Source organism: Pempheris klunzingeri, chromosome 5, assembly GCF_042242105.1.
Source record: "Pempheris klunzingeri isolate RE-2024b chromosome 5, fPemKlu1.hap1, whole genome shotgun sequence".
NCBI lineage: Eukaryota > Metazoa > Chordata > Actinopteri > Acropomatiformes > Pempheridae > Pempheris > Pempheris klunzingeri.
Genome location: NC_092016.1, coordinates 10,359,249 through 10,376,684, shown reverse-complemented (window position 1 = coordinate 10,376,684; position 17,436 = coordinate 10,359,249). Strand labels below are relative to the sequence as shown.

General features: G+C 42.0%; 1 protein-coding gene across 1 annotated transcript in view; it reads right to left on the bottom strand.

The window, feature by feature from the left end:
- tspan18b (tetraspanin 18b) overlaps positions 1-10,247 on the bottom strand; it is a 32,663-nt gene extending 22,416 nt beyond the window's left edge. The window contains exon 1 of the mRNA XM_070830925.1: positions 10,011-10,247. The gene's annotated coding sequence lies outside the window, so the exon portion shown is untranslated. The remainder of the gene's footprint in view (positions 1-10,010) is intronic.
- Positions 10,248-17,436: the final 7,189 nt, after the last annotated feature.

Sequence of the window (17,436 nt, the reverse complement as noted above, 5' to 3'; positions counted from 1 at the left end):
CAGCGGGTTAAGGTTAACTGGCCACCGTGAAACACTTGCACTCCGAGAATACTCTGCCTCCAGGCCTGAGCTGTGGGAAAGGGAGTTTATGCAATTACATCACATTGATTTATGGGAAACAGAGGAAAGATGGGGAGAGGATGGAAACTGAGCTGTTTGGAGGCGGTCCAAGATTAGGTCCCTGAAGAAACACAAGTCAATAGGTTTACCACAAAACATGATGGATCTGAGACAATAGTGTGGGGGATGAATGTGGTCACTGGCAACACAGTGAGGTCAGAACTATCTAAAATGATTGGTTTTGATTTAAACTATGACAACTGTTACAATTGTAACGCAGAAGTTTCTCGATGAACCTGCTCACGGAGCAAAGGCAGAGAACAAGTTCAGACTAGTAAGAACACCACTGCCGAGGCTACTTTTTAATTCTCTCAACTCTAGGGAAGTGATGACAACCGTCTCGCTTGAGCAGATGCTGCTGATGCTGTCTTGAGTATTAATTGGGGGTAGTGATGAAATTGTGAGTAATGCGCCCAAGCGTGCACTGCAGCGTTAGCAGGGGAAGCATATCTCCAATCAGCGCAATGAAACCTAACAGTTATAAATAAACAGCCCATTAATGCTCTCCACTACTGTAACAGGACCACTGGAGTGACCACAGCTGGGATATTTATGGCGAAACATGTTGCTGCTGTTCTGCTTATTTAAACATTTGCATGTGACTTGAGTGTAAAATGCAAAAAAAACCAAAAAAGCTATCTTCCCTCCACTTGTCATGGAGATACACGAACAGCAATCCTATGAGCTGAAGCTAAGTGACTATGTGACATAAGTGCTAATCACCTGTGGAGGTAACGAAAGTGATGTTTTTGTTTTTGAATTGCCACAGATGCATGTTGCAAACCAAAGAGTCCTGTGCAAAAAGCTAATATCTTTTCAGGATTTCTGTGATAACATCTTTGCTGAAAATCCAGAAACAATTTATGAGTCTGCACAACAAAGAAGGGAATGTAAATCATTAATTTTCACGTTATGAGACTTTCGTTGACACCAGCCACCAAATGGTGAAGCAGGAGGAGATTACAGAAGATATTCAGTATAATGAGCTGTGGAGTTACAGAAGGAGATATTCAAAAGGTTTTATCTTTTGAAGTTTGCAAAACTACAACTGTCTGCAAAGTCTCAAGCGTCTTGGAAACAAAACAGACCTTTGGTTCAGGCCAAAGGCAACAGAATAAATATATACGCACGAACAGCAGGCCAAATATTTGAAGGGGAGGTTTTGAAAGCTTGCAGTATACAGCTGACTGGATTATCAAGGGTGAGGTGGAGGGGTGCTCTAGATGTGGCAAATATATGGAGAGCTTACCCAGAGATGTTTTGAGTAAGAAAAGGTTGGACATCTGTTCCTTATTACATTAAGAAAGCAGCTTGTCCAATTCCAAACTGCCTGCAGAGATAAGCAAAAGTGGTTTTGGTAATTGCTCACAACATTGGCTTTCTCCTCCTTCACTGTTTCTTTTATGAATCATTTTAATGTGGTCAGATCAAATGAGATCATGTCCGGTTATTGACTGAGACTAAATTATTTGTTTGAAAAAAAGCAATCTAAAAGCTACTTTGTCTGTTGAATCCTGCTGTTTTGTTGGCTATCTAATTAGTGCACCAGTTTTGAGCCACCAGCTGAGCCCCAAGTTAAGAGGACAGATGATTTTTTTTATTTAATTTAAAAAAAAAAACTTTTTTTTAATATATGGCTTGACAGATAAAGCCAAAAGAACCTCTACACATCCAGGGGTTTTCAGAGACACCCACAAAATTACTTTGGCTTCAACATTAGCACTGAGGCACTTCACATGGGATCTGACTCCTGCCAAGTGTTATCGGGAAAGATGATCTGACCCTGTTTCTCTGGGGCACTAGCTCTTGGAGAAATGCCTGAACTGTCTGATTTTTCCTCAAACACTTTACAGTTTTAAGCATCATACCCAGGTGGTTAAGATTAGGTTGGACGACTTTACTGCTGGCCTGACGTCCTGACATGGGACAGGTGACAAATCAGTGGGAAGCCATCCAAGATCACCTGATGTTTGACTGAAAAAAAATCCCCAAGAGCACCTGTAGTCTTTTTTTCTAAACACTTAAATCAATGAACACTGCAGCCAATTTAATTTCACATAGTGGAGACACCTGCTGTGCCTGTGCTATCTCTGAAAAACACATGTGAAGGTGATCTCTGGATTTTACTGTCAGAAACGTTGGGACTGAAACACATTGCATTGTCAGGAAAATATCAAACTCCTTTAATATACTTCAAATGGTTAAACAGTGGCTAGCTTTCCTTCGCAGTGGATTCTTTCTTTCTTCCCAAAGCTTCAAAGAAAAGAAGATGCAGCGAGGTAAGAATTAGGGGAAAAGGGAATTATGCTTCATGGTGTGCATGTGTTTATCCTAATAACTGTAAGCAAAGAGAATGTGAGGAAAATACCATCTCATATCTATTTTTGCTCTTCTCTTCTTAGAAAACCATAGCTTCTTAAGAATTCCTTGGTGAGTTTATAAAATACAGCACAGTCCCTCTACAGTAATGGTAGCATGGTTTGCTTGCAGCTGTAACACATTGGCTGGCATTGACTGAATGTTTGCCCAAAGGACAGTGGCCGTGTTTTAGTGCAGTGACCCGTGAATGCTATCTCGCGGAGCACACTTTTAAAGTGGCGGTGGGCTGAAAATTTCATAAAGCACCATCAAAAAATCATGAGGCGCTCAGTCTTTACTGTATAATTGTTTTCCCCTTTGAGGATTGAAATAACTGTCTACAGCATGTACCTTGATCTGCTGTTAAAAGGCAAAGCCTATTATTCAGTCAGACGTGCAGAGGCCGTTCAGATGAGTAAATTCATCACAGTAAGCAGCATACAGAGTACCATCACTGCATTCTTCAACTGGTCTGGAAAACTGGAGGGTGCTGAGGGGCTTGAATGACCTAAACTGGCTTTAAGGCTGCACTGTCAGTAACAGGTCAGCACCCCTTTGTGCTTCACTTTTCAACCACATGATTGTGGGCAATAAACAGAATGACACCGAAGAAACACTAGCAGAAATCTTGCAAAAAAACAGACCTGCATCACACTAAACACAAGAGGGCTTTATGTGCCTTAACCTCAAGTGAGATAGCATTATTTCACAAGGAAAGCGAACCAAAAGAGCGATTCTAAACGTAAACAAACATATGGCCCTCACCTACACCGCTACTGTAAAGCTCTAGCATTTTTCAGTCCCTGCTCTTTAACAAGCTGAAGTGAAACACAAGCGTCTATCTCGGGGGCGTGTGATCCTGGCAGGAGAGACATCATTAGACGGCCCTTCCCCCAAGTTACCCCAGGTAGAAGTTGGAACCTGCTGTGCTTTTTCTAAAAATCAAACACTGATCTGTCCCCCTGACGCTGTGGAAGCTGACAAGGAGCCCATATGTCTGATAGACCGGTGGCGAGTTTCACCCAGTGGGAGGGACTGTAACATCGCTGTTATTCAACAGCAGATGCAGGGAGCAGCACTATGGACAAGGTGTGTGGGCTTCAAAGGCAGAAAAAAGCAGCCAGCCTAGCGGAAAGAAAAATGCTGAGGCTTTGTGAAAGGTACTTACTCTGATATTGGCATATTTGAATACAAATGCACATAATCAGATTGCAAGAAGGGAGCAGGAGAATTGCATTAGCCCAATTACATCTACTGAAGTTTGCAACATAAACTTTCATGTCAAAATAAAGAAAACAGTTCTACTTAGCTAAGGTTCTTCTGTGTCAAGTTTAGGAGTTAATTTTCAAAACATTTAGCCTAGATTCAAGCAGATATGACATCCATATAGAGTAAATATAAAACAACCCCATTTCCACTCAAGTACTGCCAGCAGCACCCAGGCTGCAGGGGTGTGTGTGGGAGAGCTTCATGTACATTTGTGTTTGTGTATTTGAGGTTTGCACGGTTATCACTGACTGGAACGGCAAAGTGTTATTAGCAGACTGGGATGCAAACCCAAATCATGCTCAAAATAAATCTCTTAGAGGTACTCTATAATTCAGCCACACTGGAAAAGCAGAGACAGCAAACAAGACTACGTCATGTATACCAACTAACAGTCCTCCCCCGTCCATAAATATGATGTAACTGCACCATCTTCACATCACAACTATCATAATCTAACCAAGAGAAAGTGAGTTAATGAGCCAACACCCAGCTCCAACACCTGACATGCATTTAATTAGTTTAAAACGATAATGGGCTAATCATCTGGGTCATCATTAACAACCTACTGTCCATCCCTACAATAATTTGCGCACTCAAAATTACCACATCAATTTGTGGAGAGAGCAAGTGTGTGTTTGTATTTGCGAGTAACAATTATCATATCACATTATACTATGTAGCCCATCGTCAGTGATTAAAAATAAACAGGATATTTACAGGGGCTCAGATCCCCTTTAGGCAGAGGAAATAAAAATGCAGAGATGAATGTGTATTAAAATAGGACACATTAAAAAAGCCCCCGACGACTAATGAGGGCATTCTCGTAAAGCTATGGACTTTTATACCAGAATGGTGGATGGAAAGAGGGGGAGCACTCGAGGAGGAGGAGGAGGACGTGGAGATAGAGAAAGAGAGAGAGAGGGTTGGAGCAGAAGAGAGTTGGGACACAGTTGTGGCTGGGCCAACAGAAAAAGAGAAAGACCAGAAGCTGGGAGAGAGTCCCATTTCATCAGAAAAATGCCTGAGTCAGGAGACGAGAGAACCATTAGGTCCAATGAGTCACAGGGAGAGGCAGTAAAAACAGATCTGGGCTGAGCTTGGCTGGCAGTACCATCTCTGAAAAATGGCAAAAGACGAGCAGAACAGTGGCCCAAATGAACTGCAATTATCAAGTACATGTACAATGTTTGTTTTTTTTGTCCAGGGGTGTGTCTCTTCTTTAGTGAAGACGGATGTTATGGATATGTCTGCAAATGCACATGTGCATGTAGGTCACAGACGTTTGCAGAGGGCTGGAATTATTTTCATTATTGCTGAATCGGCTGATTATTTCTGTCTATTAATTAATTAATTGTTTGGTATACAAATTGTTAGAAATAGTGAAACTGGTGATTCCGGTTTTCTAAAGCTCAAGGTGACATCTTTGCCGGCTAACTGGTTTACTGACTTATCTATTTAGCTCTAATGTGAACACTACACCCCCCAAATCTCAACAACACAGGCTGCGCTGTGAGTCAAACAAACAAGAGAAATCTGTTTGAACACTGAAACAAAATTGGACACATTAACATTGTGCCCACAATCTGTATGAAAACTATAAAAACGAAGGGGAAAAAAATATCTCTGAGTGGCACCTCCGCTTGTTTACTTACATGAGGACAGAGAAGCATATTTGTGCTTTATTTATTTACAACACTCACATAAATACAGACAACAGTCTTTATCGACCACACATTTTCCATCACAAACAATTCACAATGTACAATCCTTCATTTGTGTTGAAAAATGATTCCTCTGAATGGCCTTCATCAAAATCCTTCACAGGAACCACGCAAAAAAGTCTCACAAGAGTTCTTTATTTGTGACATGTTCAAATTGGCCGTAAATATATTCTACAGTGAAAAGCTCCAGTGTTAGGCAGTGAGTGTGGAAAACAATCGCACATCCATAAAATGAGCTCTTCCTCCCTGGTGCTACTTGATTAGTACCCAGCTTCCTTCTGCCCAGCGCGCCGACACTGAACCCAATGTGAGTCAACCCAGCACTATTGTGTGAAGTTAGTAAAGGACTGTTGTTCATCTGGAAAACAAATCTCTCCATTTTATACACACAAAGCATAAAGCTGTGTGGTGCTCTCTATAGTTTGTTCAATGTTCTCTCAGGTTGCAAAGTGCTTAAACTTCAGCATCATTCAGTGGATCAGAGTGGTGCTGCAGTCTCTCTAAAACCGGGCAGGTAATCTCCCCACACGTTAGCCCCGTGTCGCATACCTATCAGTGCCAGACTCCTCGGCCAGCCTAAGCCCTTCAGTGAGCTTTGACTACATCTGGGGGATGAAAAGAGCATGAGGTGATGAAGGAAGCTTCTGGCAAAAGCACAGGGATTTACTGAGTGTCCTCGCTCTGTGTAATGACCAGCGGGTCCTCACCAGCAGCCTTTAATGGACACCTGAGTGACACGGTTTATTAGTTCTGAAAAACATTATGCGGAGCAAAAGATGGCTGGGGGGATTTCGAGATAGATGTGATTTGAACATCCCGAGACGGGGCTGAGTGTACCCTCAACTAAGCGCCTATCAAGCCGTGAGCCTGTTGGAGAGCCCGCTATCTGCCGGGCCCAGCTTGTCAAATACATACCTTTTACCTCATTACCTGCTCAGCACAGCCATTATTGAGGGAAATAGGGTGAATGCAAGATAAGCACAAAGAATTCTTGGGTTGAGCACAAACAGCCGGCCTGCTTCCTCCTGATAAAAAGGAAGCATCAGCAGAGAGAGGCCCCACAGCTTCCTGCTCTCGGTGAACTCTGGGGCTGCCAGCTGCCCCACACTTAGGTCATTCACTGCTTCCTGGCCCATATGGAGACACGCAAGGGCCAAAGGAATGCATGGACGCGTGAATATTACTGTATTATACGGCACTTTCTCATGCAAGAGAGTGACCAAAAAACAATGAAAAGATAATCTAAAGATGGGTTTATACTTGGTCCAAGGGGTGAACAGTAGTCCCATCCACAACTAGATGCTGGTATGTAAACCGATAAACAATGACAATATAATATAACTCAGTTGTAATTAAATGAAATATGTCTTCATGGAAGAAGTTATCAATAGAATAGTTACACCAATAAAAACTTGAATGTCCTACGATGTATAACTGCAACGTAATGTGTCATTAACATTTTACTATGTTTATACAGTATACTGTCTGTGAACCATAAATAGGGGATTAAAGTAAAGTGTTACCATTGCAGCGTCAGGTTTCAAGTCTCCAGTCAGGTGCCATTAAGCCATTAAACAAAGAACACAAGTGTATTTCCCCACCAAAGTCCCAAGGTGTAGTAGTATTTATATCAGCTATAGTCTGCTTTGAAGATACAATTTAACTCTCTGATGGACAACAAAAACTCCTTCTTTAGGCAGGCACCAAACCAGCCTGCTTTATATGGCAGCAGAGGTTTATTATGACACAACTTAAAGCTAAAACATCAAACCACAGGGTTTGAACAGTGAGCGCTCACATACATAGACATATATAATAACACACACCTACACAGCTTTTAAACAACTGATGAAAAATACACCTTTTCAAGAGTAAATTATTTCTGCCAGCTGAAAAGCAAATTTAATTTTCTCATGTCTCCTGACAACAAAGATGCTGAACCCATTACTGGCTGAGGCCTCTGCATCACACACATTAAATGAAGGGTCCTCTAGCAATCGAAAAAAGCAATTTTCTCATTGAGCCAATAGACACTCCATTTAGTTCCGGGCTCTCTACAGACCGCTGCTGCCGTAGTGGGGCTGATACAGGGGAAAGCGAGTGTAGAATGATGACCCTGCCTCGTTTCCCCTCTGTCTTGCTGCTCTGAACCCATCGATATGGATACAGACGTGTTTCGCAGGCTGGATAAGGGCGGAATGAAGAAAGGGAAGAGGAGAAAGGATGGGGACAAGAGGAAGAAAGAAAAATAGATGAGATGATACACAGAGAGGGACAGATTGAAGAGATGGAAGGAGGTTGTGGCGAGCTGAATTGTGGATGTGAAATCAGGGCCAGTGATCAAATGACTGGCCAAAAAGGCAGCAGCCTCATTTACAGGCACATCAGCCAAAAGAGAGAAAGACTGAAAGTGTTAGAGGGAGAGGAGGGGAGGGACAGGAATCGGAGGCACCCAACCATGTGGAACCGCAGATTGATTAATTTCAGGCTTTTAATGAGCGTTGCTCTGCCAGGCCAGGCGGCATCAAGTCAGTCGCCCTGTCCCTCTCAGCAGGAGCTGCCATACACTGCAATTCACACTTTTCTGTCTCTGCCAAGAACTGGGTGGCAGAGGAGCAGTGAACTCACCACACACACAAACACACACACACACACACACATACATACACACTGCCTCCATCTCACACTTCCTTTTCAATTCTTCTTTTTTTGCTGTTCGTTTCATTGCTGGCACTGTGAATGTGTGATTAGGAGCAACATATTATCCGAGGCACCATTAAAATTAGTTTCCTGATCACCAGTGGCACGTCTCACACCAGGTGCTCCGAGTCTGTAGGCGGAATAAATACCAGCTTGGCTCGGAGGAGATTTGAATCCACTCAAACGCGCTCACTCCTAATTGCTATCCTCCGCATTGTTGCTGTTAACCTTTATCCCCTGTGTAAATTACACTGTAGGTTTACAAACCCTGCTGTTTGCATTATCCTGCCTGACACCACTTGTGTGTCTGAGCAACAAAACTATTTCCCAACACTCATGTGAATCAAGTGGAGGAGAGAGAGAAAGGCTGCAGGCGGAGTTTAGTCATCCGTGTTGGCAGCTGCTCCAAAAGCATCAATACTACTGTTTCTTTTCCTTTCTTTTTTTCTTTTTTTTTGACAAGGCAAACGTTCACCCGCAACATAGTGAACAAACATGCCTCTGTTTCCAGTTTGTGTGCTTCTCTGTCTGCACATTGTTAACTCCCCATCATTTAGATTTGGGAGAAAAAGAGGGTGGAACAAAAAGACAGAAAGAGAGGAGCCTTAACATGACGCAGCAGTATAGTAGCCCAGCTTATTAATCATGACAGGAGCTGATTTGTCAGTCTGTCCAAGCTGCTGGGGCCTGATATAATTCTTCTCTCCTCTTTCCTGACATGCTGTACCAGCCTCGGGGAGACGTAAAGTCTGAGCGAGTGGCTGTGACTTTAACTTGAGGAAAGAAAATCCAGCACAGCACACTCACCTGGACACTGGTGCCTGTTAATGGGCCCCTTGGAGTAAATTTCCTCAGGCGAAATCTGATTATAACCTGATTTCCAGCCCTAACTGTAACATTTGAGTCCTGTGAGTAGAAACTTAACTTTTTATTCTGAGTCTGCACTGTTATTTTTAGAGCTTGGTGTCCAAAGTTTTCTCAAATGATGAAATCAGCCTGAATTCATTTTAAACTAGGCCTGATCGCATTAAAGCATGTTAACAGCGCCCTTAGAAGCACTGTGTTTTCTTTCTCCAAGCTCTTGAATGCGTCATGCTTGCTCCAGTGGAGATCAGACAGGGAGAGAGGGATGAGGTGGTTTTGGATGATGAATCCGTGTGATTAATGCAAACTGACAGTGAACTCCTGCCCTACAGCAAAGGTAGCGCAGTCAGAGACATCCATCTGGTGACCCCTAACATCTCTCCAGACAGCCTGCTCCCCGGTTATGGCTGGACCCCCGTGGGAAGGATGCCAGCTTGGAGACTGACACACATCGCTCAGGATTTCCCCTGATGTCAGGTTTCTCATACTGCAACCTACTATTAGCCTATCTGCAGACTGCATGTTAAACCACATTTCGCACACTGATTCAGGGCACAGTTAGTCACCAGAGGGTATTTCATGTGTATGCATGAGCTTGTTTTGTTCCAAAATGAAAAAAAAACAAAACACCAATCTGATCTGAGGTTAACTCAAATCTACATGGTGGAACAGCCAAATAAACGACTTAAACAATTAGAATGAGATTTATCTTTTCTTTGATTTCTGTTTCATGAGGCTGCTGTGAGTTCTGCAGCTCATTTGAGGAGAAAATGTAAGTTGCAGCAACAAAGTAAGCAGGAATCAAACACAGCACGCAGCATCGCCCATTGGACACGCTGTTGTAAATAATGAGCCCGTTCAACAAGGCGGCCACGATAAACAAACAACCGAATCAGAGTGCGATCATTCAGCTCATTCATTTCTTCACCCAACATTTAAGTTGGAGACACTTTTGCAAAGCAGCGACGCGTTTCTTACCTCAAAGCGCAGCTCAGTGCCGAAACCTCAGTCTGTGACAAGCTGTTTCCCTGCGAAAATGTCACTTAACAGCCGATTTGAGGGCAGCTGGAGGTAAGTGTTCAAATTAAACAAAAGCTGTCGGTCAGCTGGGACGTCCGCGGGGGTGATTTGCGCCAAGCAGCCTCCAACTAGTAAAATCCAGCGCTTCGAGATCTGCGATCCCAGTTTGGACAAGCATGCAGTGCTGAGGGGAGACTGGTATGCAAACAGTTTTGTGAACTCACTGAAAGCTGAGCGGCTCATCCAGCAGGCTGCTGTGCTCCGGAGGGCGGAGACATCCTCCGTCAGACACGCCTCCGGTTCACCTTCTCCATTGTCACCCATGTAGCACTGGACTGGGAAACACTGGCTTCTACCAGCTGCAGCAGCAGTGAGTCTGACCCACGGATTTATACATTTGAATTTAAGTAAAAAAAAAAAGTTAATTCTCACTGATTTGTCTCCTTTTCTATAGGGACACGTTAAATCGCTTTTCAGATTAGGAGCACATCAATTTTACTAAAACAATCTCCATTCACCCTCTTTCTTAGAGTTAGGAGAAGACTGGTAGGTCTGCTCTTTAACCATTTAATGCCTGAACCATGAAATAATTGCCAGAAAGATTTTTTTGAAACTGGAGTGTTTGTTGAACCTTCTGACAAATTACAAAAAAAAAAATTACGTTTAAAAAGTCTTAATTTGTATCGTTTTTGCTACATCCGGCATTTTTGTGCAATTTATTGCTCACAGTTTGTTCATTCACAGATAAGATACAAAAAACCAAAAAATATCACACTGATGATGTAGAGGTATCAAAAACTCATATATCAAATATGATACACTTGGCGTTAAAGGGTTAACTACAGCAGCCAGTTTGCTAATTTTGGCTTTAAGCTAACATAAAGACTAGGAAACAGGGCGAGCAGCTAACTTTGTCCTGTCCAACAACAGCTAAATCTGCCTACCAGCTGAAGCTCAGTCCTGTACAGCCATACATTAAACACAAGAGAAGCTGCAGTCACTATTTCTTGGTGGGGGAAGTAGCTTCCTGAAGTCTTGATGTCACCTGTGAGGTTGCCAGGTAACTTTTCTGGTTGGTGACATCAAGACTTCAGGAAGCTAAAACCAAGCCAAAACTAAAAATAGTAGGCCCACCTGTAGTAAACTATAGCTGTTAAGTTGTGAATTCATTTAGTGAGGCTGGTAGGCCAAGTTGGCTGCTTCCAACTGTTTCCAGTCAATACCTTCCACACACTAGAAGACTTTAAAAAGACTTTTGAAAGACTTTTATTGGACTAAAAACAATGTGTGATTAGAATTTTTAGTCACAGACTAGGATTTTGTAAATACTGGGGATCTTTCAGGCTCACTATTTGCAAGATTATTCCTTATTATCACCTTACACCTAATGATCGAGATGATGGGAGCGTATCCCAACTCTCAGGATTTTGTTGCGACATTAGAAATTTGTTTGTGGCAGTGAAATTGCTTGAAAAGTTGTTTGTTGTAAGGCCAGCATAAGCTAACCAGCGGTAGCCTTATATTTAACAGACAGATATCTGTTTCATAAATATGAGTGTGGGAACGGCCATCTCATCTCATCTCTGGCCGAAAAGACAAATATGCTTATTCCCAAAAACTATTGCTTTAATTTAGAAAGAAGTTGTTTTCGGAATTATGGACATGAAGACTTTTATGAGATTTACCTCAGATACTGATATCAGAACTCAAATATTTTCACACGTGTCTCTTATCTTTCTCTACAGTTTGCTGCTACCCTCAGAGGGGATATGGCTTTTCTTTTGAAGTGAAGGACATTGGTATGTTTTCCCTGATGATCTTTTGCACGTACAGACATGGTGGAAGTCAACATCTTAGCTGTATAGTCGATGAGACAAGATGCAATCATCACTTGTGGGGAAAGTAATGAAATTAAAGTATTCTAATGAAGTTTTACAACACAGACTAAAACAAATTGCTGCTCCTTAAGAGTATCCTAAGGGATGAAGTAATATTATCTTCATGAGAGTAATGAGTATTGCTTTCTTGAAAAACAAGCTCAACACTGTTTTTGATTCCAGCGACAGATAAGCTGCGACAACTCTCAGATAGGCAGCCGATAGTTATTGTTTGTCCCTTGTTAATTATTCATGCTGTGTGCCTCTCTAACAGCCAGAAAACAAGAGGAGTGCTTTTGTTTCAGGTTTGGAGGGGGTGAGAAGGGGGCCTGAAGTGTTTTCTATCCCTCTGTGCTCCTCGTGTCACAAAATCTACTACAGATGGAGAGCAAGATAAGCGCTCCAGAGATCTTTTTGCCTTCTCCTCTAAGGTCGTGACACTGACATTCCCAGTGGCATACGTGATACTTCCAACCCCCAGTCTCCTTGTGTTTTCTCTTGATCCCTTTCTTATTGGCCCTTAGGAATTTTTGCCATTTTAAGAGCATTTTCAAGTCAAGAGTAAATGACAACCAGCAGTTTAAAGTGAAGTTTAAAACAAGGCAGAGATTAGCTTATGGAAAGGTTGGATTGAGAGACTCGTCAGGAGCTCAGTTCAGACGTAGGGCCTCCGCCTGTGTAAGAAAAGTATCACAGGAATGGCTTGGCAGCAGAGAGAACAGCTGTGAGGTATTTTCTTTTTGGCTCCTTGGGTATTTTCAGAGGGCCCAGAGAGTAAAGAAAGGCTGAGGTGAATCACTAACTAACTCCTCCCCCCGCCTTTGAGCGCTCACATGGATCACTGGTGTTGGGGAGAAGTCCGCTCTTCAGGCCCAGACACAGATCACTTCAGTGATTATTTGTTTTTCTTAGCTAATCAGTGATTGATCAACAAATGTAGTAATCTGTGGCCCTGGGGATGTGGTACACGAGTCAATACACAGCTCCAAAATCAGTTTACGGTCTCAGATTTTGACCTTTGAGTGATGGTCTAAGTCACTTTGCTAGAATCCAAGGAAACATTTGTGATTCAGATCTTAAACTCATTCATGAAAGGATTTTGCAAAAGAAAACCAGGATGCCATTCACTATCCATCGCTAATTAATACCATTTGAGGTGACTTAGATGAGGTGATGGAAGGTTTTTGCTGCTGCACTGAAGTAGAACAAACTATTAATTTCAGTGGGAGCTTTCAATGAAGACATGTGGATGTTAAACCTGAGGGAATTTGGATGGTACAGTGTTCATTATGTGTGCAAAAATCATTTGAAACCCCTTTTTTAAATTGCTGCTAGTATTTGGTGTACAGTAAGCTTGTTCCTCCTACATCCAAGCTGCTGGCGATAAAATTTACTCTTGTGTCCATGTTAATCACATAACACACTCACACTGATAGGCGGACTATGCTAGTTCCTCACATGCGCATTCTTATCGCACACAAAACCATTTAATTCAATTTATACAGCCCGTGCTGCAATTTCACACACATGGCATCATACCACATGCTATCTCATTAAACAGGCTGTGGACATGCTTCACAAGCTGTCACAAAGTAGGCCTTATTGTTGTGCACACAGGGGATGTGGTCTTAAGGAATTTCCCCAGCAACAGCATAGGAGTAATTTAGTATTGCATTTTTAGGAAATTTGGTGATGGATTGCTTTGTCTTTAAATGTTGTTTTGAATATGTAAATATTAAAGCAGAAAGACGTAATGTTTCCTCCCCATGTTGAACCATGTTATCCAGGTTTAAAATGGCATAAAAACTCCACTGAAACTGTGCAGCTTCCTATTAAATTTCTATGAAAACAGGTATGAATAGTGAGGAGTGTAAAAGAATAGTTTGACATTTTGGGAAAAATGCTTATTTTCTGTCTTGCTGGGATTGATTCCACTCTCATGGACAGCTGCAACAATAAAATGTCTATAAAATGTCAGAAATCAGTGAAAATAGTGTCGTAGTTTTCCAGAGACCAAGGCGTTATATTAAAAGTGCAAATCCTCACACAAGAGAAGCTTAAATTATTAATTGATGATCAAAATAAAAGTAAAAATTTGTTTTAGGTCTAGTGTTAAGCATGTAGCAAAAGCCAGAATGCCATTAGCTTAGCTTAGCATCAGGACCAAAACCAGGTGAAAACAGCTAGCCTGGTTCTCTCTTAAATTGAAAAATCCAACAAGTGATTCCTGGAGTCTCCATCCCTTGCCTGGCAACCTCACAGTCACGACTTGAAGTCACTGTGTCCTGCTGCAGTTCCTGAAGAAATAGTTCCACCACATGACCACCACCCACATAACGTGTTTTTAATTACAGTTTTATGTCAAACTTTTCCTTTCAAATGTAAATTTAGAGCAGAGATTGAACATAAATTGTTCGGATTAGGCTCACACTAACAAAAAGGCAATTAAAAAGTTATTTGGCAACAAAAATAAATAAACAGAGCGGAAACCACAGTAGGAGGATGAGTCACAAAACACTGATGATGTTTTATAATTCATTCATTCAAAATTTTCTATTTCATTTGCTTGAACAAACAAACAGAGCGGTGGAGGTCTTGTCTCAACTGTGCGGTTTGCCTCCCATTATTCTGATAAATGTAACATCCCTAAGACACATACAGAAAGACGCCGAACACATCCTTGCAGCCTCAATCTGTCAGGGGGCATCAGCCAGCGCCCAGGGGAGATGCCATGCCTCACAGCTTCCTGCCCCGTCTATGACTCCGTGACCAGGATCAAACTGTGAGACAGGGTGTAGATTGGCAAGACTCATCTCCTGGATGCCCTTTAGGGGAACACACACACACGCGCGGGCACACATTCAGTTACACTACTGCTGAATAGGCTTTCAGTCCTTAATTTTCCATTGTATTGTCTGAGTCATAGTTTAATGTTCCAGAATTTAACTTCAACATGTATTTGTCTCGAGGTGAAGCTTTTTGGAAAATAGTTCTCCTCAACCTAGATATTTCAGCAGAAACCGTCCTCATGAGACAAGTGGCAAACGTTTTTTCCCCCCAAGAGTTTGTCTGAGACACCATTCAAAATCAGTGTGCTTTCACATGAAATCATCTGTGAATTCATGCATCTCCATCTGGCTTAGTAAGCCTGTCTGTGTCTGTCACATAGCCAAGCTGACAGTGAGGGGGTAGAGGAAGGTGACAATAGACATGACAGTTTCACTCTTAAGCTGGAATGTAATGAATCATCTTTATTTAGAAACACTTTCATCTTAACAACTCCTGGTTATGGTGTGTGTTACCTGTCTGTAACCTAGCAACAAGCACTCAAAACTGTTTTAACGAGTAATTGGATGAATATGTAGGAAGAGGCGTAAAGAAAAAAAATCCGAAATTGGGAATTAGAGAGCTTTTAGAAGAAGCTTTAATGCTTTCCGTATTGTGACTGCCCTGTGCTATATTTTAGTTTTACTTTTTCTCTTTGTCTGTGTGCATTCCACTGCATTACAAACACCTGTGGGCAATTCATCGTGAGTGTTTCCTCCACCTTAATAATTACGGATGTCTACCTGCAGTAGCTCAGTCAGTGACAGGAGCCTGAGGACACAAGAGAGAGAGAGAGCGAGTGAGGAAGAGTGGGAGGGAAAGTAGGGGAAGCCTGTAGAGATGTATGTCAATCTCCCCAGATATTTCATACACCTTTTCTTTTAGGAGTAAGAACAGATACATCTGCTGGTCTGAGCTTAGCCAAGCAGCAAGAAAACACATATGAGGCAGCGCAACTGCAGAGTGAGAGGAAATGGAGAGTGTAAAGATGGAAACAAGGAATGACTGGACCATTTTTGCCCTTGTTTCCTCTTTATGTACAGTAAGTGTGCTGACTGACTCTCCCCACGTCCTATCCACCTCTTTGAGTGCAGCCATTTCTTAGCTGTCTTGCAGTGACAGGCCAAGCGTGACTGAACTCCCTCCATATACTGTACCTCCAGTGTTCCCAGGAGGATGAACTGGCTGGTGAATGGAGGAAAGTAGGCCAGGGGAGCCACCGCTGCATCCCCTCCTCCTCCAGAAATCTGACTCACTGGGAGGGAGAAATCTATTTGTCTTTCACACAGAATTCCTCTTTTGCTCCGTTTCATTTTGGGATTTCATTTCTCTCAGATGGAACATGCATTTTTAACTCTGGAGATTTATTCCTTATGTGCATTCATTTACTGGAGATATGCTTCACATTCTGCGTGTGTTTTGACAAGACATCCCTGTTTAGCTTAATTCAAACAGGTCTGAGCGACTTCTTCTGTCAGGGGACAGTGGTTATGTGTGCAGCTCAAGTATGAAGAACTGTGGTTATTCGTCCAGCCCAGACACATTTTCTGGTCTGGGGAGGTGGAACTGCGGGTTTTAAAAGATTATTCATCCAAATGAATTATGATTTGTGGATTGAGGCGTTGTGGCCCAGTACGCTGTAAAACATTGTAAGATAGTTAGACTTAACAACAAAGGAGAAACAGAGATGGTCAGTAGATGTCTGCAACAACAAATCTTCACTAGAGGAATCAGCAGCTTTCAGTTGTGAAGTGGAGTAAATAAGGTGAGTTTGGTAAGTTTGTTTATTTGGTTTGGGCCAATAACTAATGCATATAGCAGAACTGGCTGACTTAATCATGTCATATTAGTAGCGGTTTACATTACAATGACAAAAATTAGCAAACTGCATTGTCAGTGACTATGGATCTTTGTACTGAACTGAACAAAACGTTTCAAATCAGCAAAGTGATCTGTAATTCCACCGGTAAAGAAAGCGTATTAAATCATAATGAGCTAAACATGTTCAATAGACTTAAAATTCTTAGTTCAGTCAACATTTCTTTTGTCACGTGACATCAGCTTTGGCTGTTTTTGTACTGATTCTAGGATAAACACATTTGAGGTTACTCCCACAGCCTTTGTCAAAAGAGAGTGATGATATGCTAAAACTAGAGAACTGAAGTGGTCCTAAAGTAAAACCTTGAGGCACACCTTTTTGCTCAGCAAACAAATCGGCATTAAACTCCAACAAATCCCTTTACAAATTTGATGAGTTTCATGACTAATGACATTTTAAGTCACAATACTTAAAGTCAGAGGACTTCATGTTCATCAGTATTCCTGTATAACTTTTTACAGGTGACACATGTACAGGGGCTTGGATGTCTGGTTCTGAGAGCTTTTAACTGGAGAGCAGTAACCAGGTGTGGAAACAGCATTTACATGGTGGCCACTATTTTTTTTTTTTTTGCTTCCGGCCTGAGACCTCCTTGACCGAGATTAATATGGAGACCTGTTAATACAGTTTGAGCTTGGGGTTTTCAGAGCCATAACTCTTGCTCTCATCCCACCACTGACATCTTTTCGTGTCCAGAAACCAATAATGATGTTCCCAGAGTTTATTTTGGACCTGCTACTGTTAAACTTTACGTTGCAGCTCATTACAGATGTTCAGGTAATTTTCCTCTTTCCCCTCAGAG